Genomic DNA, 6,000 nt, shown 5'->3' with positions numbered 1-6,000 from the left:
ACAGGAAAATTCAAGAAAAGCTATTTAATTTGATCATCATGGTTGATATACTTGTTGTACATTGAGAATCTCAAGCTGTCCTGGGAAAGATTTGTCAATCAGTTCAGCAGAACTTCTCAAAACTTGTTACATCAGATGAGTTCAGGTTATTTCTGTGTCACAAAAGGGTACAGCCAAGGCCAAGAACATGGTCAGTCCCACTCACGTACAATTCTGTCAAAACAAAACCTTGGGCTGGCCTCCCACTTAAGCCTTTTTAAGAATAATTTGCTTTGACAGGCGACTGGTGCCAAGGCCAAAATTAGAAGCTCCTATATGTGTGGGAGGCAGAGACCGAGAAATGTTTTAGGAGGAAATTCAGCTTTTCCTCTTTTGGCCTTTGCTAAAGTCCCTCCAAGGTTTTCAAAGGGAAAGCCAACACCATTCCTGCAGCAAACATGTGCTGAGCTTGAAATCTTGACAGGGCTGAGGACTGTCACAGTCTTGGAGTACAGCTTTGTCCATCACACCTGCTGCAAACGGGCTTGCACTCCAGCTAAGAAGCACAGGCAAGATCAATTCCTTCAGCTTTCCGTGTAGCACATTCATGAGAATAGATAATAAAAATAAAGGAAATACTACTTTTGAGAAGGAAATAAACATGAAAACAAGACAAAGACACCAACCCTGATTTCTAAGAGCTTCTATTATAGCGGAAGAGTCACATATGTATATAATAAGATAAATTACCATAACATAGATAATTGCCACCCTTATAGGTATTTTGTAAATTACTATGAGGATGCAGAAGAAAGAGTTATTGAGAGGAGCTTAACTCTTTTCCTACAAAGATTTTGTAATACAAATGATGGAGAAAGCCTGGTGGAATCACCTACCAGGAAGATAGAGGCCTTAGCTTCTGGCAGATCTTATTCATTTACTCTACAAATATTTACTGAACATCTATCATGTGTTGTTAGGCTATTGGAATCCATCAATGAATCAAAGAGAAGATCCCCATTCTGATATTCTAGGAAAAAAACTAAAGCTAAAACAAAATTGGCAATGACCAATTAAAGCATTTCTTCTTTGATAACAGGTAGAAATTAATTGGTTTTTGGTTGATGGGAATACTAAAAGCTGTAGAACATACCTGTTGATCCTGAAATCTCACTAAATGACCATGTCAAGCAGTATGCTAGAATAATGACCCACCCCAATATCTACATACTGAAGACCACCATGCCACTTCAAGCTACCAATGAGATGTCTCTGAACATACAGTTGGGAAGAGATGCATATAATAAAATAACCACAGAAACACAAAGCCCTGAATCTTAGAACCAAAGCAACATTCAGTAGGTAAGGTGTCAGTATTGATAAGAAATACAGTGTTGCTGGCTGGCTTTCAAAAGAGAGGAAGGAGGTCACAACCCATTGAGTGTGGGCAACCTTTAGAAGCTGAAAAATACAACGAAGCAGATTCTAACCTAAAGCCTCCACAAGGAATGCCATCCTGGCAACACCTTGATTTGAGCAAGTGAGATCTATGTTGGACTTCCAAACTATAGAACTGTAAGATAATACATTTAGGTTGTTTCAAGCCACTACATTTGTTACAGCAGCAATAGGAAACTAATACACAAGTGCTCCTCCACATTTCCTAGCCTCCATACCATGTAGGTGGGGCCATGAGACTTCATGGAATGTGGGTAGACATGATGTGTAGCCCATCCAGGCCTGGCTTCTGAACCTTCTTGTGCAACCTCCTCATAATCTCTCTCTCTGCTGGTTGGAGAACCAAATGCAGGAACTCATTGGAGGATTTCAAGTAGGCTCTAGTGAATGGCAGAACCACTGGACACAAGCAGCCTGGGATCCTAAGTTACCATTTAGAGATCTTTCCATGTCAGCATGTAGAGAAAGACCCAGTTCATTTTTTAGCAACTGGAAGATGATCCATTTTATGGAAGCATCATGAAGTATTCAACAAATTCCTAGTGATAGATTGTTTGTAGCCATTTGTTACTATAAACAACAGTGTGGTTATATCTAGCTAGCTAGCTAGTTATCATCTATTTATATCTGTTATCTGTATAACGATTTCTTTGCATACTTACAAGCCCATTCTTACAAGCGGGATTTCTGGCTAAAGGGTACTTGTATTTCTAAGGCTTTGTACCAGCTGTCCCTCCAGCCTGGACTGTTCTTTTTTTAGATCTTCACAAAGCTAGCTGCTTCCTATCATTCAGGATTCAACTTAAGTAGTACTTGATACCATATCACCTGCTTTATTTTTACCATAGAACTCATCACCACCCAATCTTTTATCTTTTGATTTACTAGTTTATTTTTCCCTCTCTCCACTAGAATGTAAGCTCCTCTCGAGAGCTCCATAAATATAATTGTTGAAAACATGAGTAAATGATGAATGAATTAATGAATGAATAAATGAGTGAGTGTTACATGTAGAAATTAAAACAAGGCAGCAAAATATTAACTGAGGCTATAGATGTTTTATTCTTTATGCTTATCTAAATTTTTCAAATTTCTTGACATAAAAATATATGCTTTTGTAATCAGAAAAAGATCTGAAAAAAACCTATATTTTTAAAGCATGGCTGAACCCACACAACAGTTGGGAGAACATAGTGAAAAATATCAAGAACCAAACTTAAATATAGTTTTGGAGACAAGGAATAATGCAGAATATTGTTTACAGGGTATGCCTGGTTTTTATTTATGTTTTTGGATGGAGATGGTCTCATTTTGGCTGTTTAGTGTTTTCTATATTTAGTGTTTGGTTATTTAGTGTTTAGTGTTTTAGAATTTATTATAGATCAAGTATATATAGTAATTAATAGCTACATAATGTTTTTGCTATTTAAATTGCAAATATGCTTAATTTAAAGAAATCTGTTAAAAAAGATAGGAAAGTTATTAGGATAAACCAACAAAGCTGAAGTAAAAATGTTTATAAAATCTATCTTTTTACATTTTTTGCCTTAATTTTCACCTTAGAATGACCTTCTGTTGGAAACTGGTTGCTCTTTATTTTGACTTAGACTCATTTCTTTCTCTTTTTTCCTTAATTTTAGAGACAGGGTCACTCTCTGTCCCCCAGGCTGGAGTGCAGTGGTGCCATCATAGCTCACTGCATCATCAACGTCCTGGGCTCAAGCAATCCTTCCACCTCAGCCTCTCTAGTGGGTGGGACTACAGGAGTGCATCACCATGCCCAGCTAAGTTTTTCAATTTTGTAGAGATAGACTCTCACTTTGTTGCCCAGGTTTGTCTTGAACTCCTAGTCTCAAGCAGTTCTCCCATCTGGGCTTCCCGAAGTGTTGGGATACAAGCATGAGCCACTTCATGGGACCTGAGACTCATTTCTTGTGTCTGATGAGGCCAGTTCCTCCTCCAAGGTGACATGCCACAATCAAGGCACTGTAGCCCAAGAGTAAATGTTGCTTCACATTGGAACTGGACAGCTGGCTTGTGGTTTCATAGATTTCATAAGCATGTTTCAGGCACCAAGGTATCTGTTGCAACTCCAGATGCTAAAGCCAGCAAGGAAGCCAGTTCCATAATGATCAGCTGGAAAGCCAGAATTTGAACTCTGGGCCTGATAAACTCCCTGTGTCAGCTTTAGGAGATGAAATACAAATTGCTTGGGAAATCTAAGTAGCACATTTTTTTCCCCCAATATACATGCCATGGCAGTACAAATTTAACTGAGATAAACTGATGGTCTGGGTAGGTTAAAGGAGATAATCACATGAGGTCAATAGCCGGGCTGAAGTAACTCTTGAATTTACCTGCTGTTGCTAAGCCTTGACTGCTGTTATGATGCAAGTAAGCCTCTGGGATATTTCCAACTATTTAAGAAATCTATGGGGTGATGCTATGGACTGAACATTTATGTCCTCCCAAAATTCATATGTTGAAGCTCTAACCCCCCAGTGTGATGTATTTGGAGATAGAGCCTTTACAAAAGCAATTACAGTTAAAAGAAGTGATATGGTTTGACTCTGTGTCCCCACCTCAAATCTCACCTTGAATTGTAGTAATCCCCATTTGTCAAGGGTGGGACCAGGTGGAGATAACTTAATCATGGGGGCAGTTTCCCCCATGCTGTTCTCATGATAGTGAGTGAGTTCTCACGGGATCTGATGGTTTTATTAGCTTTGCTCAGCTCTCATTCTCTCACCTGCCACCATGTGAAGAAGATGCCTGCCTCCCCCTCACCTTCTGCCATGATTGTAAGTTTCCTGAGGCCTTTCTAGCCATATGGAACTGTGAGTCAATTAAACCTCTTTCCTTTATAAATTACCTGGTCTTGGGTATTTATTCATAGCAGCGTGAGAATGAACTAATACATCCATAAGGGTAGGGCCCTGATCTGACACAATTAGTGTCCTTAGAAGAAGAGGAAGAGAGACAGGAGGGTGCTCTTGCTTTCTCTCTGTGTGTCTCTGTCTGTCTGTCTGTCTGTCTCTTTCTCTCTGCTCACCCACACCGAGGAAAAGCCACATGAACACACATGGAGAAGGTGGTCATCCACAGACCAGGGAGAGGACGCTCACCAGAACCTGACCTGGCACCCTGATCTCAGACTTCCAGCCTCTAGAACTGTATAAAAATAAATTTGTTTCTTAAGCCACCCAGCATGTGATATATTCTTTTATGGCAGTCCAAGGACACTAAGACAGATAGGGATAGAAAGATGTCTGTAGGGAGAGAAGTCCCACAGTAAAGGTTAAAAAGAAAAGTACCCATTCTAGTAAAGCACATGTGGAGGCATCTTAGCCAGGGTCACCCTTTTTAAGCACAGGTCAGATTATATCACTCCATAGTATAGAAACCTTCCAAGATTCCTTGGACCTTACAGGACAAAGTTGAAACTTTTTGCATGGCTTAGCCCTCCCAGCTCTACTACAGCCTACATTTGAGGGCTCTGCTTCAGCCATCATCATCTTGCCCTAGTTGTGGCATGTCACCTTGGAGTAGAAGCTGGCCTCAAAGGACTCAAGAAATGACCTTGGATCAAAGTAAGAATCAACCAATCAGCGTTTCCAACAGAAGGTCCCTCTAAGGTGGCTTCAGCTTCTCTGCCTCAGAAGTTGGACACAGCCAGTGATAGCAGTCTACTCATGGGGCCTTCCCTTCTGTCTTCTCATTGGTCTCACATTGATCCTCTCACGTTGCTCACCATATCCCCCCTGACTGAAACATTTCTTCTGCTGATCTTTCAAGGCCACCCGACTTCCTCTGTGAAACATACACTGATGCCCATTTCCTCCATTGCTATTCTACTGTTTTTAAGATGCGCATCTGCTCACATCCTATTTTCTGTAGCAAACATTGTTGGTGTTCTGCCCAGATCCTCTTGGATTCTTTGTACCATTCCTGTGCACCTCTCCTCATATGAATGTGGGCTTCTGCTTCCAACTGTCTGCCCTTGCTATTCTCTTCAAAAGACTACTCTCGGGCTGCCCAGAGCAGAGAGCTGAAATATAATATGCCCAGGCATCCTTGGCCCAGGACTAGTGCAGAAGTATGAAAGTCCAGTTCCCTGCCCCAAATCAGGACAGACTCTGAGATGCAACTTCCACCCCAGAGTTCCCCTGTGGAATAAAGCTGCAGCTGCTGTCTGTGGGATTGTGCTTGGCTTCCTCCCCTTCCCTGGCCTGCTTTCCTTATTCCCTTATTGGGTTCTGCTGGGAGCCCTTCCTAATTAGTGAGTTGCACATGAATGTTGGTCTCAGGGTCTATCTCTGGGAAACTTGACCTAAGACACAATTTCTAAAATTGGAGGTCATCTTCTTATCAATAGCATATTAAATTTGGTAAATAAGATAATAGCATTCTTAATTGAGTTCTCTTTTTACTATATACCAGCTCCAAACATAGCATTTTTCACATGAAGATAGTTTACTGCAAATGCATGGGTCTCTCTCATTTGGCTCTGAGATCTTAAGGCTGTGCTTAGCATTCCTTTATCCTTTTATCTTGATTTTCAAG

The sequence above is a fragment of the Macaca mulatta genome, chromosome 1 (genome assembly GCF_049350105.2).
Source record: "Macaca mulatta isolate MMU2019108-1 chromosome 1, T2T-MMU8v2.0, whole genome shotgun sequence".
Taxonomy (NCBI): Eukaryota; Metazoa; Chordata; class Mammalia; order Primates; family Cercopithecidae; genus Macaca; species Macaca mulatta.
The sequence above is the reverse complement of the archived record's forward strand: the minus strand, read 5'-3'. Positions refer to the sequence as shown.